Source organism: Palaemon carinicauda, chromosome 29 (assembly GCF_036898095.1).
Source record: "Palaemon carinicauda isolate YSFRI2023 chromosome 29, ASM3689809v2, whole genome shotgun sequence".
Lineage (NCBI taxonomy): Eukaryota > Metazoa > Arthropoda > Malacostraca > Decapoda > Palaemonidae > Palaemon > Palaemon carinicauda.
Genome location: NC_090753.1, coordinates 59,145,017 through 59,164,057, shown reverse-complemented (window position 1 = coordinate 59,164,057; position 19,041 = coordinate 59,145,017). Strand labels below are relative to the sequence as shown.

At 37.8% G+C, this 19,041-nt stretch overlaps 1 pseudogene; it reads right to left on the bottom strand.

The window, feature by feature from the left end:
* Positions 1-2,750: 2,750 nt before the first annotated feature.
* Positions 2,751-19,041, bottom strand: part of LOC137622602 (uncharacterized) — a 551,390-nt pseudogene continuing 535,099 nt past the window's right edge.

The window sequence follows — 19,041 nt, the reverse complement described above, 5'->3', positions numbered from 1 at the left end:
TGGCTGCCGGCCGGCAACTACACAAGGTAGTACCCAGCTGCCGGCCACACTCTTGGTGACCGGCAGACAAGGGCTGACATAAGCCGGCCGGCAAAGGTACAAGACCGATGCCAGCCGGCAGCAAAAGAACCAGAGGACTACACCTGCCCGGCTGCCGGCCTCATAGGCCGGCAGCCAGGTCGGGTACAGCACTAGAAGAAAAATAGAATGGATGCCGGGATAAGAGTGTACACTACCTCCAAGCCCGGCAATCCGAAAGAGTGCATATAAGGAAGGGGAGAATCTAATTCAGGCTTCCTGACTAATGCCGTCTGGCTCTACAGGCAGGCATGGAAGAGGGACCAAGGGAGGGTCGGGCAGCACTCAAAAATATAAGACCCGGCAAGGGGCTGAGTCAATTCCACATCCTAACCTATACTAGGTCCAGATGTAGAACGACGTACAGTACTGTAATGGCTAGGCCATTACGGAGAAAGAGGGGGAAGGGACAAGAGGGTCCTACCGACCTTGCTTTAGTGACGGATCACCCGCAGCCAAGAAACTTATCTTAGCCTAAGGGAGATATAAGGGGGAAGGCCAGCAATACTTGCCAGCTCCCAGAGGTACCAAAGCAAGGAAGGTGTTGCTACTCCCAGGGAAAGAAACTTATCTTCCCCCGAGAACAGCAACAAGGACTAGTCTGGTAGATCACAAAAGAAGGAATCATATCCACAGAAACCTTCGGTAGAGATCTAAGGAGGCTAAGTCCCTTTTGTCTGTATCAGGCCAGCGAGGGAGACTCTGCCCCAAGCCAGACAAACACAGACTCAGACTAAAAAACTCTGTTGTTCTGTCCCTCTTTGAACCATACTACAGGAACAGGAAGGTACAGTAACACCCCAGTATAGTTTTATCGAAAATAAATTCGGAAAAAACCACTTAGGGATAAGCCCAAGGCTTAAACAGAGGGAAAGGGATTGCATACCTTCTCCGAAGAAAAGAAAACAACCGGGGAGTATGATAAAGTATACTAAGGCTCCATAAGCAACTTAGCCTAGGCACCAAGAGAATCGATTACCTAAATCACCGAAACTCACTCGTATACTATCTTGGAAATATTCCACACAGTCTTAAATGTATAAAACATAGCCTAAAGCTTCAATAAAATTTTATTACACTCGGAAAAACCAAAATCATGCATGAAGTACTAGGACCAAACGACTAGGCTACATGGCCTAGCGTAGGCCAGAATGGCGAATACTTCGCCAAATTAATACTAAGCACGAAAGGAAATCCTATGTAATGCTAAATAGCTAAAATTTATTAAAGCAAAACAACCAGGAATGTCGCTCTGACTAACTAAACTTATACCTAGCGAGCGACAGCGTCCAGGACGCCTCTGGTAGGCTACGGCTCTTGTATCAAAGATTAATCCTATTAATCACTCAAAATTTACCAAGAGCCTACATTTATACATAAAAGACATAATACTCAACTTATCAGAGGCCGACGAAGACGGAGAAGCCATGAAAAGTAGAATAAATCCAAGATTTGCGAGAAACACAGGAAAAAACACTGAGTTGTTAAGCTACGCAAAAAGGAATACAGATGGCGCCAGGATTGGCGCCAGGCACGCATACGAATCGGAGGATAGGGAAGCCTTGGGAGCGGCTCCCCCTTTTTCTTTCCCGAATTCGTTTCTTGCCAATCCCTCCTACGAGACGAAATCTCTGTCCAGGATGCAGATTGCCATGTGGCGTGTCAAGAATACGTCCTCTGATATGTCGCGATACCCCTTCAACGAGGGATACTCGCTCCAGGAGTTAGAATTCTGGTACCGTAAGGTAAATTCTCTGGGAATATCGCCGTAGTTGTAATATACCCTAGGAAGCTACCCTATAGGAACTTCCATCAGGACGACATGGCTTGAGCCCAAAAAAATAGATATAAAAAAAAACTGCATATATAGGGTTACTTTAGAATACATAAAAGACCATATTATGTACAGGAACCTCTTGTATATAATTTAATTAGAGTGTGCTATCTACATGGCCACTTTGCAAGAAACAAGAAACCATAGTATATAAATATTTACTTTGGAACAATAAAAAGAGAAAGAATATTTATATAAAGGGTCACTTTGAAACACGGAAGAGGTACTCATGTTACCTGTGCAATTTGGATGAAATATTGCACTGCAACTTTCTGAGGGAATATCAAGCCAGTCTTCAATCACACCAAGCACAGAACACCAGATTCTTCTTAGTTAAAGTGATGTGTGCAATCACACACACATGGAAAGATACTTTAACTCAAATATAGGTGGCTAAAGCTAACTACTTCATCTGTCAGAAGTTAACGTGCTAGATCTGGTGTGGCTGAGCAAGTGCAGTTCTGTTGGTGGTTTTGCCTATGTCAATGTCTGGGTTGAAGCGATACAAACAATCACAAACTTATGGATAAACTACATTAATTCAAATAGAGGTATCTAAATGCTAACTATTTCCTCTGTCAAAAGTTAAAGCGCTAGATCTAGTGTGGTAAAGCCTTCACAATACCTGCAATTGCAGTGTTGTTTGTGGTTTTGCCTATGTCAATGTCTGGGGTAAAGCGATCTGAGCACTCACAAATATATGGATAAGCTACATTAATTCAAATAGAAGTGTCTAAAAGCTAACTACTTCCTCTGTCAGAAGGTAAAGTGCTAGATCTGATGTGGCAGAGCCTCTACATTACCTGCAAGTGCAACGTTGTTTGTGGTTTTGCCTGTGTCAATATCTGGGTTCCTCAGGGTGTGCGCTGACCGTCTGCCTCGTGCCATCCACAGGCCTACCAGAAGTGCGACTACCGTTAGGACAATCCCTAGGCCTATCCCCATTATCCAAAGGAACTTCCTGGGCTTTGGCCTGGAGGGTAGGCCTACAGTAGATCAGAAAATAGAAATGTATGAATTTTATCAATTTATTTCCCGTAAAAGAAGAATATGTGTAGATAGACAAGTTCAAATAATCATCCTGTCTTATTGCTTGAATAAAATCTCACTAGATTTCAAATCAAAGACTTTAAACACTAAAATTTGAAAGAATATGTTTTGATAGACATATTTAAATAATTACCCTTCCTTATTGCTTGAGAAAAAGCTCACTAGATTTCAAATCAGATACTTTAATGACCTAAATATCAATCAGATAATTTGTATTTATCCCTCGAAGTGCCGTGAAATATATCAAATCAACCATTTCTACACAAACTTCATGTACTTTTACACCCACTTATTTGTATTTTGGCTTCTCTGTGTGTTTGTATATGGAAATTCTTCACCGGGGTCTTTCCTCTGGCGTTAACTGCACTAACAGAGACTATGTACTTTCTGTTCGGCTCCAAGGAAGACAATTCTACTGTGGCTTGACTGGAAGACTTGTTCAGGACGAGCTCCCCACTTGAAGATAATCGAACCTGTGGAAGAAGATTCACAGATTTTGTTTACAGTTGTGTTATTTAAGGTTATTATTTATTAGAAAAAGAATATTAATAGGTGTTCTTTTTCATTTATAGATTATTATTATTATTATTATTATTATTATTATTATTATTATTATTATTAAAAAAGTTCGATTTTAATGTAAGGTATCTTATGACATGACAGCTGTTTGTGCAATTATCTAAAACAACAAAAATATAGAAGTATTTATTGTTGTCATTATTAACTCTATTATCCAGGACTATTTTTAGTCATCAGATATCTAAAACTACAAGATACCACCCCCCCCCCCCCGCGCTGGAAGCGACAAGAAATGAAATAATTTACATGTTAGAGAGGACTCACTTGGTGGAGAAACTGCTGACGTTGGCTGTTTGATTTCGCAAGCGACTGTTACTTCGTTTGAGGACACTTTTGCTATGGAACAGTTCACCTGAACTTCAGGCTGACCTGCAGTTCGAATTTTTTAGGGGAAAATTGCAATTTTCATTAGTTATAAATCAAAACAATTTTGGATGAAATTGTAATTTTTTTTTTTCAAGACGGAAAACATTCTTGCCAGAAAAGTTATGTTTCAAAGTAAATATTTGGGATTCAGATGTATATATTGCTATATTTAAAACTTTAGAATGTGAATTTAATGTTTGAAATTATTGTTGAAATATGAAAAGTGAGCATAATTATAACCTTCGCTCACAAAATTATTATACACACATACACAAACACCCACACACTTACACACACACACATATATATCTATATATATATATATATATATATATATATATATATATATATATATATATATATATATATATATATATATATTTGTGTTTATGTGCATGTTAAGCATCTACTGTAGTTACATTTTAGTACACTTTTTAACAGAACCACAACCTCTCTCTCTCTCTCTCTCTCTCTCTCTCTCTCTCTCTCTCTCTCTCTCTCTCTCTCTCTCTCTCTCTCTCTCTCTCTCTCTATATATATATATATATATATATATATATATATATATATATATATATGTATGAATGTATGTATGTATGTATGTATGTATGTATGTATGTATGTATGTATGTATATATATATATATATATATATATATATATATATATATATATATATATATATATATACATATATATACATATTATATATATAATAAAGTCTTTTTATTCTTTCTGCTCAAATACATTATTTTATAAACTTTTTCATAAAAGCAATTCATGTCATCAACGGTTCCTATAATATCTACGGTATACCTTCACTTTGAGTACAGCGACAGCTAATCTCCAACAATAACATCAACAAGAGCAATAACTTTAGGGTAGTTGTGGCGTATTGGAAAAGTCCCTGCTTGGTGATCAACTTCACTGGGGTTCGAGTCCCACTCAAGCTTGATGATTTCTTGTAGTGTCTGCAACTTCATCATCATTTTAAACCTACTAAGTCATCAGCCACCATTGCCCGGTCCTCCCTGTTCCTAGATTGGGCTTTCATCATACCAATAGCCTATATGGTGTGACTGTCTATTAGCTGGTTCTCCCTTGTCCTAGCTTGGTCGGTGATCATACGGATGTATGGTGAGCATCTAGGGCATTTGTCACTGCCCATTGCCTAGGCCTCCCTGTTCCTAGCTTGGTCGTTGATCATATAGTTATATGGTGATTCTCCAGGGCTTTTGTCACTGTCTTTTGCCTAGTCTTCCATGGTCCTAGAATGGGCGTTGTCATATAGATATATGGTGATTCTCAAGGGCTTTTTTTCACTGTATATTGCCTAGGCCTCCTGGTCCTAGATTGGGCTTTGACTATATAGATATATGGTGAGCCTCTAGGGCATTTGTCACTGTTCATTTCCTAGCCATCCCTGGTCGTAGCCTGAGCTCTGAACATACGGGAATATGGTGATTCTCAGATTCTCAGGGCTTTTGTCACTATCTATTACCTAGGCCTCCCTAGTCCTAGCATGAGCTTTGAACATGCGGATATATGGTGAGCCTCTAAGGCATTTATCACTGTCCCTGACCTCTGCCATTCCCGATTGACCTTTAAACCCTTAAACCTAAACGACTTCTTACCTTTAGGAACTAGATTAAAGGTACAGGGCTGCTACTGGATGCCGTTCTTGTTGGTCCCGTAGCAGGAGAGGACGCCGAAGTCCCTGGAGGACTTCAGGGTCAGGTGCAGGGTGCTGGAGAGCCCCTCGCACGTATACCTGGGGAGAAAGGGCCATGAGTCTCGGTGTATATTTAGGCCAGGCAGTTAAGCCAAGCATCATTAGGCCAGGCAGTTAAGCCAAGCATCATTAGGCCAGGCAGTTAAGCCAAAAATCACTAGGCCAGGCAGTTAAGCCAAAAATCACTAAGCCAGTCAGTTAAGCCAAGCATCATTAGGCCAGGCAGTTAATTTAAGCATCATCAGGCCAGGCAGATAAGCCAAGCATCGTTAGGCCTTTCAGTTAAGCTAAGAATCATTTTGCCAGGCAGTTAAGCCAAGCATTATAAGGCCAGGCAGTTAAGCCAAGCATCATCAGGCCAGGCAGTTAAGCCAAGCATCATCAGGCCAGGCAGTTAAGCCAAGCATCATTAGGCCAGGCAGTTAAGCCAAAAATCACTAGGCCAGGCAGTTAAGCCAAAAATCACTAGGCCAGTCAGTTAAGCCAAGCATCATCAGGCCAGGCAGATATGCCAAGCATCATTAGGCCTTTCAGTTAAGCCAAGAATCATTTTGCCAGGCAGTTAAGCCAAGCATTATAAGGCCAGGCAGTTAAGCAAAGCATCATCAGGCCAGGCAGTTAAGCCAAGCATCATTAGGCCAGGCAGTTAAGCCAAAAATCACTAGGCCAGGCAGTTAAGCCAAAAATCACTAGGCCAGTCAGTTAAGCCAAGCATCATTAGGCCAGGCAGTTAATTTAAGCATCATCAGGCCAGGCAAATAAGCCAAGCATCATTAGGCCTTTCAGTTAAGCCAAGAATCATTTTGCCAGGCAGTTAAGCCAAGCATTATAAGGCCAGGCAGTTAAGCCAAGCATCATCAGGCCAGGCAGTTAAGCCAAAAATCACTAGGCCAGGCAGTTAAACCAAAAACACTAGGCCAGTCAGTTAAGCCAAGCATCATTAGGCCAGGCAGTTAATTTAAGCATCATCAGGCCAGGCAGATAAGCCAAGCATCATTAGGCCTTTCAGTTAAGCCAAAAATCATTTTGCCAGGCAGTTAAACCAAGCATTATAAGGCCAGGCAGTTAAGCCAAGCATCATCAGGCCAGGCAGTTAAGCCAAAAATCACTAGGCCAGGCAGTTAAGCCAAAAATCACTAGGCTAGGCAGTTAAGCAAAGCATCATTTTGCCAGGCAGTTAAGCCAAACATTATTAGGCCAGACAGTTAAGCCAAGCATCAATAGCCCTTGCAGTTAAGCCAAGCATTATTATGCCAGGCAGTTAAGCCAAGCACCATTAGGCCTTTCAGTTAAGCCAAGAATCATTTTGCCAGGCAGTTAAACCAAGCATTATAAGGCCAGGCAGTTAAGCCAAGCATCATCAGGCCAGGCAGTTAAGCCAAAAATCACTAGGCGAGGCAGTTAAGCCAAAAATCACTAGGCTAGGCAGTTAAGCAAAGCATCATTTTGCCAGGCAGTTAAGCCAAACATTATTAGGCCAGACAGTTAAGCCAAGCATCAATAGCCCTTGCAGTTAAGCCAAGCATTATTATGCCAGGCAGTTAAGCCAAGCCTCATTAGGCCAGGCAGTTAAGCCAAGCATCATTAGGCCTTGCAGTTAAGCCAAGCATCCTTAGGATAGGCAGTTATGCCAAGCATTATTAGGCCAGGCAGTTAAGCCAAGCATCATTAGAATGATCAGTTAAGCCAAAAATCACTAGGCCAGACAGTTAAGCCAAGCATCATTATGCCAGGCAGGTAAGCCAAGCATCATCAGGCTAGCCACTTAAGCCTAGAATCCTTAAAAAAAAAAAAAAGCCAGGCAGTTAAGACAAGCATTTTTAGTCTAGGCAGTTAAGCCTGGCATCCTTAAACCTAAAAATAAAAAAGATAGGCCAGGCAGTTAAGACAAGCATCATTAGCCTAGGCAGTTAAGCCTGGCATCCTTAAACCTAAAAAAAAAAAAGAAATTATATGCCAGGCAGTTAAGACAAGCATCATTAGCCTAGGCAGTTAAGCCTGGCATCCTTAAACCTAAAAATAAAAAAAGATAGGCCAGGCAGTTAAGACAAGCATCATTAGCCTAGGCAGTTAAGCCTGGCATCCTTAAACCTAAAAATAAAAAAAGATAGGCCAGGCAGTTAAGACAAGCATCATTAGCCTAGGCAGTTAAGCCTGGCATCCTTAAACCTAAAAAAAAAAAAGAAAATATGCCAGGCATTTTAAACAAGCATCATTAGCCGAGGCAGTTAAGCCTGGCATCCTTAAACCTAGAAAAATAAATTATAAAATAATATTCCTTTCACAAATATAATAATACCGGTATATTCCATTTATAAAATAAGCGACGTCGCTATGAAATAGATATAGTTTTCCTTTCACAAAATAACCTAAGAATATATTCCTTTCACAAAATAAAGATAAAATAATATTCCCTTAAAAAAAAAAAATATTCTTATCACTATTTTTTTTTTATTTTTAAATATTTTTTTTGTTTTTTTATTTTTTATTTTTTTGGTTTTTTATTTTATATGTTTTTTGGTTTTTTGTATTTTTTATTTGTTTTGTTTCTGGTTTCTTAATTATTTTGGATTTTTTCCTCCTGAGTTCGTTCGTTATGAACCTTATTTTCGCTTGTTTCCAAAACCGGGACTACTGGACTAAGGGGGTCCAAGAGAACTTGTCCTGTTTTGGTTTCTTCTTCTTTGGTTTCCTTACCAAAATTTTCCTTGTAGGTCCTTCTCCTTCTTGCTTTTCTTCCTTCACAACGACTACTCTCTTGTCGTCTTCTGCTGCAGTTTCACACCTTTCAACGTCACCCATTCCTTCATCTTTTATAACGTTCTCCAAATATCTCTTCTGAAGTTCCTTCTTCAGTGAACAGATGACATCCTTCGCTGCGGACAATTCTTTTTTCATTTGATCTTCTACGTTAGTCATTCGAACAATCTTACCGTTCAAATTTTTTTCTCGTTTACCTTTGTTCTCCAGTTGTTCTCGAAGACCTTCGTTCTTCTTTGTGATTGTGAACACTGCCTCCTTTAGCTCATGATTTTGCACTAGAGTTTTAGAAATCTCTCCCTGCAGCTTTTCTACTAGCCTTGGGTGTCCTTGGCTTCTTTTCTGATCATTAGCACGAGCCTCCATCAGCTCTTTTTCTAGTTTGATTTTCTCTAGAGCCAATTCTTTATTAAGGAAGCTGCGTTCCTTATTGGATTTTTTGAGAACTTCCTTCTCTGGCAGAAGGATCGATTTGAGCTCGTCATGAGCCTCGATTTCCTTCTTGGTCTTTTCCAGTTCCTCATTCAACTGAACTATTTTCATTGTGTTTTCTTCATCCAAAGTCACGTTATCTTCAAGCTCTTGTTTCAGAGCTTCCTTCTCTCTCACAAGTGCTGATTCCATCTGATTTTGGACATAATTTTTCTCCTGAGCCATTTTCAGCTCCGCTTTCAACTCTTGGATTGATTGATAGTAATCAACAAGTTGATTTTCATGTGCTTCAATCACAGCTTGTCACATTCTTTCGCCTGAGATCTTCAATCTCGGTGTCTCCGTCAGTCTGAACTGTTACATCTGTGATAGAGATGGGTCCAGACTCTACCTGAACTTCTACATCTCTATTAGAGATAACACTCCCTGCGCCTCCTGACAACAGCAGCTGTTCCTCCTCGCCGGAAAGCAAAGGATCTTTCCTACTGATGACAGCTTCCACCTCCTCAGAAACTCCGTCGAGTTCCTCCTGGTCCAAGACAGGCTCGAGTTCCTTACTCTTTTCCTCCTCGGCCCAGAATTTCCTCATCAGAAGACCACCTCCGAAAATGAGGCGTAGTCCTTCCAGTTCCATCAACCGGGGTTGCTGGTCCTGAAACCCGTCTTCGGAAGAGGGACCTCCAATTAGATATTTCTTCCCGTACTCGCTGATAGCTTTCAATGCGTTGTTTGTGAACATCTTCGTTGTAAGACTCAGAATGCAGATCACTTGACTTTGATCAGGTATAATTTGAAGAAATCGATTGAAGAAATTTTGAAGACTGGAGACATCCTCGTTGGCTTCGAGATCGTCTCCTGAAACTGATTCCGATTATAATTTGAATGAGAGCGAGACTTCAAAGACGTCTTCGTTCGCTTTGGGAAAAATCTTCACTCGGTCTTCACCGAAACTTACTTTCTGCTCCTATTTTTTTTTGTTTCCAAAACACGAATCTTATTCCGCCAATGAATATTCCTTTAGTAATTTCCTTTCCCCGAAGGAAATAGATAGATAGATAGATAGATAGAATTATACTTATAAGAAAAAGTTATAATTTTTATGAGGTGTGAATGAAGACTCGGATGAGAACGGGATGGTGTGAAGCTCTCTGAAGACATCGTTGGGTCGGAGAAGAATCTTCTTCTGGTCTTCACCGAAGATTTCTTTCTGCTCCAGCAAAAGTCTTGCGTTTTTCTGACTTCATTTTTCTTCTCCTTTTTTGAAGAGATGAATCAATATCTCCATTGACTATTCCTTTCGTAATTTCTCTCTCAGAGAGAGAGAGAGAGAGAGAGAGAGGAGAGAGAGAGAGAGAGAGAGAGAGAGAGAGAGAGAGAGAGAAACGCCCACGAACCATTCTAGAGAGAGAGAGAGAGAGAGAGAGAGAGAGAGAGAGAGAGAGAGAGAGAGAGAGAGAGAGAGAGAGAGAGAGAAACGCCCACGAACCATTCTAAGAGAGAGAGAGAGAGAGAGAGAGAGAGAGAGAGAGAGAGAGAGAAACGCCCACGAACCATTCCAAGTTCTTGGGTGAAGGTCTCAAGATGACCATAGTATTCTCTCTCTCTCTCTCTCTCTCTCTCTCTCTCTCTCTCTCTCTCTCTCTCTCCTCCCCTAGTCATCTACAGCAGCAGCAAGACCCCGAACACACAGATCGCCCTTGTTATTGTTGCTGTTATTGTTGTTATTGTTTGCGAAATAGACGTTCCTTTCATCTAGCAATCTCCGATAGCTAAGCAAAAGTTTAAAGCGACTTTATTACCGTCCGTATTATTAACTTGCTCAGAAAAGGGTCTATCTCTCTCTCTCTCTCTCTCTCTCCCTCGCTCTCTCTCTCTCTCTCACTCTCCCTCGCTCTCTCTCTCTCTCTCTCCTCTCTCTCTCTCTCTCTCTCTCTCTCTCTCTCTCTCTCTCCCTTGTTGTTGTTTGCGTAATAGACGTATCTTTCATCTTGCAGTCAGCGAGAGCAACTCTCTCTCTCTCTCTCTCTCTCTCTCTCTCTCTCTCCTCTCTCTCTCTCTCTCTCTCTCTCTCTCTCTTGGTTACTGGACCAGATGGTGAAGGATTAGTTATCCACTTCCCTACTGTTTTTTGATAAAGATTATTGGATAAATTTCTAGTGTATAATTTTCGAAGCGAGTCAGTCTTCAGTTGGCGAATGACTCACAACTGCTCCGAGGATTCCAAACTGTTCCGTTGCGAGGATTCCCAACTGCTCCGAAGATTCCCAACTGCTCCAAAGATTCTTTTGAAGACGGGTGGCATTTATTCTTGTCTTCTTTTTCCTCTTTAGTTTCTGTAGCGTCATTAGAGGCACCTCGTCTGTAGCAAAGTCCAGTTGCATAAATTTATCCTGATCTTTTGACATTTGCTTCTCTCCTCATTTATCCAATACGAATTCGAATGGATTACGGGGAGTGAGTGAGTGTGTGTGTGATGTAAAAATGTTGAATAATAATTTGAACCTAAAAGGATGAAAAAACAAATGTGTCAATGCCAGTGCGTGTATTGTTTTATTTAAAAACAAATAATAACTTCGTTTGTTGTGGAAATAGTACGTTTACTTTCATGTACAAATTATGAGGCTCAAACGTTTTGATCCAATCTATGAAAGTTAATCAGCTATGGGAGATTCGTCAAATGTTAGTTGAAATTACTTCAAGTATTATAATATGTCATCATACTATAGGTTTAGAGGCCACTCATGAATGGCAGAGGCAGGGACAGTTTCTCTTTATCTTATTTTTGTGTCTTTAGAAGAGATCGAGAGACGAATGATATGGATAACGCACGCATTTTCACTCTCAAGAACTCTTGGTGTATTCCTCAAATCGGTTCATTTAATATAGAATATCATAATGGTGAAAATTCTACTAATTTTCATGAGTCTCAAACTCTGCTTTGATACAAGGTTTCAGCAGATGTATGTATGTTCATCAGGCTGACATAAGTCTCATGTTATAATTTATATATGGAAGATCTATTTTAATGTTGTTACTGTTCTTAAAATATTTTATTTTAATTGTTCATTGTTTATCATATCGTCTATTCATTTCCTTATTTCCTTTCCTCGCTTGGATATTTTTCCATGTTAGAGCCCTTGGGCGTATAGCATCTTGCTTTTCCAACTAGGGTTGTAGCTTTGCTATTAATAATGATAACAAGAGTAATGATAATAATAATAATAATAATAATAATAATAAAATGATGATGATGATGATGATGATGATGATTATGATAGTAGCTGCTGAAAAGCAAACTCATTTGCTTGCTGTTTGCACCAATGGCTTATTACCCAAAGGTTTAAGGAAGCTTAAGTCTGGCATCAGTTTTTTTTTAAGCATAAAACTGCTTTAAAAAGTTTATAAAATGAAAAGTTTAGAGAAGCTTAAGTCTGGCATCAGTCTTTCTATTAAGCATAAAACTGCTTTAGAAAACTAAAAAAAAAAAAAAAATGAATCAGAATCTCTTCATCTCGACAGTGATTTCAAACAGAGTATTTTCACTTTCATGAAGAAAGTGAAAGCATGGTAATCGTGGCTGGCAACTTACCTGTCAATTATTGTCTCCGATTCCTATTAGTAGATTGAAATCAGATTCGTTGGCTATCATTGGTTAAATCTTTAAGATTATAACATTTCTTTTCCGTTGGCGGTAACTAAGTATTGTTTATTTGTAGGCTGTAGGTTGCCCAAGGCACCAGCCACCTGCTAGATAATTATTGGGACCTTTGTCTGGTCAGACAGTATTATATTGGATCCCTCTCTGGTTACGGCTCATTTTCCTTTCCCTACATAAACACCGAATAGTCTTGCCTATTCTTTCCACATTCTCCGGGTCCATTGACTGCCCAGACTGTACTACATTGAATCCCTTATGTGGTTACGGATAATTTTTCCTTTGTCCACACATATACTGAATAGTCTGGCCTATTCCTTCCACATGCCCCTCTGTCTTCATAAACCCAACAACGTTTAGATTATCAAAGAATTCTTCTTCGCTGAAGGGTTTAACTACTGCACTGTAATTGTTCGGTGGCTACTTTGCTCTTCGTAAGGATAGAAGAGACTCTTAGGAGGATATTTATGAATCAAACCATTGATCCCAAATCTTAGGTAGTGCTATAGCCTCTGTACCATGGTCTTCCACTGTCTTGATTATCTCTCTATATAATAAAGAGGAAATGTCTGATTACACACACGCACACATATATATAAATTCATTACTTCTCTATTCATCCTCTCCTACTACGCGCAGCATAGTCCTCAACCATGTAGGCCTAGATCTTCCAACTCTTCTTTTGTCTTGCAATTGAATGCAATGACTTTTCTCTCAAATGAATTTTAAATAAAAAATATTTTATCAACCATTTCGTCATATTTGACTCGAATAAAAGTGAAACGTATTCAATTCCAACGAAATCTTTTTAGTGTTTTTTTTTCCTTTTATTCTAAACGGACGCTCAGTCACAAAATAAAAAAATATTTCTGGCTGAAAACACATGACGAAAAGAAATTTTACCATTTTAGAGGAAAAGATTATTATTATTTTTTTTCGCAAATCGAAATAGCGAAATAAATTAATATATCAGACGAAACTGCAATGCTGATACCACACAAATTGCCATTGCAAATTAAATGCGGTGGTTAACTTTTGTAATTGCCTTTTTTCAGATCGCGTTTGCAATCAACTGATTCAACGTAAGTTTTATCTTATTTCAATTTCACACATCCTTATTTTGTGTAATTTACGAGAGTTTGCATTAATATTTTATCAGTTATGACAATACTAGACTCTCTCTCTCTCTCTCTCTCTCTCTCTCTCTCTCTCTCTCTCTCTCTCTCTCTCTCTCTCTCTCTCTCTCTGCACTTTGCAGCATTCCATTACATATTCGGCATGAGAATAGAGTCTTGTTGAGTGTTGTTGGAATAAGCTTAGTAACACTAAAGCTACAAATGTTGATACGTTGAGGACCCAGGGAAGCTGAGTAAACCAGTTGCAATCCTTGCAGCGGGACATCAAAGCTGCTTTGAGGGTGCGATGAAAACGTTCAACCATTCCATTGGCAGCGGGGTTGTAGGCCGTTGTCTGATGTAGGGTGATGCCCAGGAGATTCGCTAATGACGTCCACAATTGAGAGTTGAAAGTGGTTCCCCTGTCAGAAGTAATATGCTCAGGGATACCGAATCTTGAAATCCATCCAGAGAGTAAGGCAGATGTACATGAGGCGGACGTTGCATTTTCCATGGGAATGGCTTCAGGCCAACGAGTGGAGCGGTCGATGACGGTAAACAGGTAACGATGTCCTTGTGATGTGGGTAGGGGGCCTACAACGTCGACGTGAATGTGTGCGAAACGACGCTGAGGTTGAGGAAAGGTGCCCACTCCTGAATTCATGTGTCGATGTACTTTGGAAGTTTGGCAAGTAGTACAGGCGCGGACCCAATCCTTAGCATCCTTAGAAATGCCGTGCCAAATGAACTTTGTCTTCAGCAGCCGTGCAGTAGAACGGCACGAGGGATGTGAAAGGCCGTGAATGAAATCAAACACCTGCCGGCGCATGGGAGCAGGAATCCAAGGTCGCGGTCTACCAGTACTGACGTCACAGAGGAGGGTGGTGTTGGAGTCTTCGAGGGGAAAGTCTTCCCAACGGAGGGACGTGCAGGATGTCCTACAAGCTTGATACTCTGGATTCTGTCGTTGGTCTTCAGCCAGGGCGCTGTAATCCAATCCCAGTTGAACGGCAGCCAACGTGTTTCTTGACAGGGCATCGGCAACGGGATTCATTTTCCCAGGGACGTATTGGAGGATGCAATTGTATTCAGCCACGGCGGAGAGATGTGATAATGACTAAATTGTTATCCACTTCGGTGCTCTTAAGTCTAGAGTATTCTGGGATTCAAATACCTAATACAATTAAAAACAAAGGAGGACATTTATTACCCAAATAATGACGTTGACCTAGAAAAATCATTCACTTCAGTAACCTAATTAGATATGATTATATTCATTATTATTTATAAACAACATATTAGTAACTTCCTTTGTAAATGAAATCTAAAAGTTCCATACAGTTGATTCGTCGTCGAGAGAAACTGGCTTTTAACTCAATAGCTTAGCTCTTGAAACTTCCACCTTTACAGTTGGGTTTCAAATCACCAGAATTAAGTCTAATGAGAGTCAATTATCTAAGAAGAAGTTTCCTCTTCCCCATTTGCATGTTGGTAATCCCCGTTGGAAACAGTGACCATCCTCAGCACGAAATAGTTTTCTCTATGTGTCTTTGCTAAAGTCATGATTCCAAGTGATTGATTGATTGATTGATTGATGGAGAGTCAGAGTTTATAGCAATGAAGTCTTATGATGTGGTTATTTTATGCCGGAAATTTCAACTTCCTAATAGAGGAGATTGAATAGCCTCACAGGCCCCAGCACCAGGATATATAATACGAATTCCTAAGTCTAACCCAAAGGCAAGGCAACTTCATATCACTGTCGGTTTGATTAAAAACCCCAAAGTACACCTAAAATGTTTTTCAATTTAATTTGTAACCCCAAAGTCAACCTAAAATCTTTGTCAATTTAATTGGTAACCACAAAGTCAAATCAACCTAAAACTTTTGTCTTTTTGAAATATAACCCCAAAGTCTAGCCAGGCTTTACTCTTTCATAATCGAAAACTATGCGTATAGTCTAGTTCATTCAAATTGTTGTTTAAAAAAAGAAATTCTGAACAAAATTTGAGATGAAAATTGTCGCGTTAAGACTTTTGGAAAAATCCAGGCTTCGTTCTTTGAAGTTTTATTCGTGGAAAACAAAGATAATTTTTCCCTTAGTATTCCGTTTTTTAATACTAGCTGAAAATTCACAGGAATTCATTTATAGAATTCTTAATAACTAAATGTTTTGCAAAAATAGTTATTTACTTCAACTTCTAAAGGAAACTCATCAAGATTTATGGAAAGGATTAAAATAATTTCTTTTGTAAACTACTGGAATCCTCGAAACAGGTAACTTATTTATTGAATATATATATTATTTTGGTGTTTTTCTCGTTTATTTTGGCATCGTTGTAACAAATATTATTTATTATTTTGATTTCTTTGGATGGATTATCAACACCATATAATTTATATATATATATATATATATATATATATATATATATATATATATATATATATATATATATATATATATATATATATATCTTTATGATTATATATACACATACACATATACTGTATTAATGCAAATTTCATTTTAATTTGATTCATTAGAAGTCTGAAAGATTTGCATACGAGAGAGAGAGAGAGAGAGAGAGCATAGGGACTAATGGAGTCGAGGAAAAGATAGAGGAAGGCTGAAATTATTCAAGAATTTCCAAAAATCTAAACTAAATTAACCTACTTTACAAAGCCAGAGAACTTGAATGCTATAGATGGGAACCGGAAATTAACTGTCAACTAGAAAAGTAGTCCAGCTACTTTTGGAGGATATCACATCTGCTTTTCGCATCACGGAGAAAATCACTAGCTATTGTGATGGGGGTGGGGGGAATTTGCCTATCATTTACACGTGGTAAAAGCAGAGGAATTTAATTGATCAACTTAAGACCTCAATTCACCCGAGATCACACAACTTCCTGAAAGAAGAAGTTTAGGAACACAACTTTGATCAGCTTTCGTACTAAACGGGGAAGTTGACGTACTTGGTTTTGTCACCAGATTAGATAAACATTGATTTGTGACGTAAAGTAATATTAGATTATACTGTAGACTTTGTTACGGTTTTTAGTTTATATAAAGATAGAAAGATGGATTCCTTCCGGTAAAATAAAAATTATTTGAGATTTTCTGGTTGGAAAAATCGCGAGAAATCCAAAAATCATTAAGGTGATATCTTAAGTCATCGTCAGATGACGAGAAAAGGGAAGAGGGAAGAACAGGAGGAGGAATAACAGGGGAAGAGCGAAGAAGAAGAGGAGGAAGGACAGGGGAGGAGGAGGGAGAATGATAGGTCAAGGGGAAGTGGGAAGAGAAATTAAGAGAAAGGAGAAGGAATGTTGGAAAAAAGAGAAGAATGATGAAATAGTGTACAGCATTTTTCATAGTCGCTCATACACTATAATGCTATTGCTTTTTTATCTCTTGATCTCTCCCTGCACTGATAATAGAAAAACCTGATTAAGCTTGCCATTGCATGTTTCACATTGCTTGAATTATTGTGACATTGTTTCTCTTAACTTGAATTCATCTCGCATCTGTAACCATACCATTGAGATATATATGTATTCATAATGTATCCATAAAATATAGATATATATTATGTTCATACTATGGAGATACATATTGTGTTCATAATGTATCCATATCATAGACATACGTATTGTGTTCTTTATGTATCCATACCATAGTTATACATATTGTGTTTATTATGTATCCATACCATAGATACCATATATTTGTTATGTATCCATAAGATATAGATACATATTGTGTTCATTATTTGTCCACATCATAGAGATACACACTGAGCATTTGTCTATATTTGGTTTCGAGTCTAAAGTGTAGGATAAATGAGTTATATGAAATTCGTGATATGTTATTTAGTTTGACTAAACCTATCTGAAGATTATAGGATATTAAGACAATCTCTCTATAGAGAATATTTGTGATTTATTATTATTATTATTATTATTATTATTATTATTATTACTATTATTATTATTATTATTATTATTATTACTAATCTATGTTTTTAGAGTGGAGATAATGCTCATTGGTTTAAAGAGAAAAGAAAGTAGCCGATGTGTAAGTTTTAAATACGAAATATCTTGAGTGGAAAATAGTTAATCTTTAATCGATAATCGAGAAATATAAGATAAAATGTTTTCTCATGAAAATGTAATATTTTGTCTGAGTGGGCCTGCTTCCGTTTAGGTAGATAGATAGATAGATAGATAGATTGATAGATAGATAGATAGATAGATAGATAGATAGATAGGTGTAAATTGTTAAAGGAATGTATGAGGAAATTCTTCAACTTTTGGGAAAATTTCGACCAATGATAAATGGCAGCTCTGGGCGTCAGAAGCATAGTAAGTTAATGCTATGAATATATGAATATATTTGAGGAATATTTCATACATGAAGTTTTAAATGTTACGAAATATCTTGAAAAAGAAAAATATGATCTTTTACTGGATTATATATATATATATATATATATATATATATATATATATATATATATATACTGTATATATATATATATATATATATATATATATATATATATATATATATATATATATACTGTATATATATATATATATATATATATATATATATACTGTATATATATATATATATATATATATATATATATATATATATATATATATATATATATATATATACTGTATATATATATATATATATATATATATATATATATATATATATATATATATATATATATATATATATATATATATATATTATCTCCGCTAACGAAGTTGAAACATCCTCGGATTAACTCCTATATAAAAAGCTACAAGTTATTAAACTTAGGAAGGTTAAAGTCAAAGGTCAAGGTCACGGTCAAGCAAAATGTTCAATTTTCGCAATCACCCATAAGTCTGGACATCTTTGTCACAGAGACTTCAAACTTGGTTCATTTTTGAGTATATGAAAATCCACGCCAATTGATATATGGTAATGTCAAAATTCAAGGTCGAGCAAAAAGTCGAGAAATAACTGCCGTGGTGGAGGTCTGCTCTCTGTTGAGTACCCCTCTAATCACTTAATGTTATTAACAGATATTTGGTAAGACCCCTCCGGACTTCTGTAGTTTGAAAAGAGCTTTTCTTTCTATGCAGATATTTTAACAGAATAAAGAAATTAAATTATTTCATTTGATCTGTAACACAAAAAAAGGGATATTTTCTCTCCATCTCTTGACAACGTTGTTAAAGAATGAAACGTTTTGTTCTGCTGAACGTTTTCTTCAGATAATTCATCTTGGCAATAAAATAAAAATCCTTTTAGACCAAACGTCAGAAACCCATCACAACGTTTTGAATAACAAAACGTTCGTTGAGGTAAACGTTTTCTCTCGAGATATTTCACCCGAGTGATGCCACAAAAACATTTCGAACAAACACAACGTT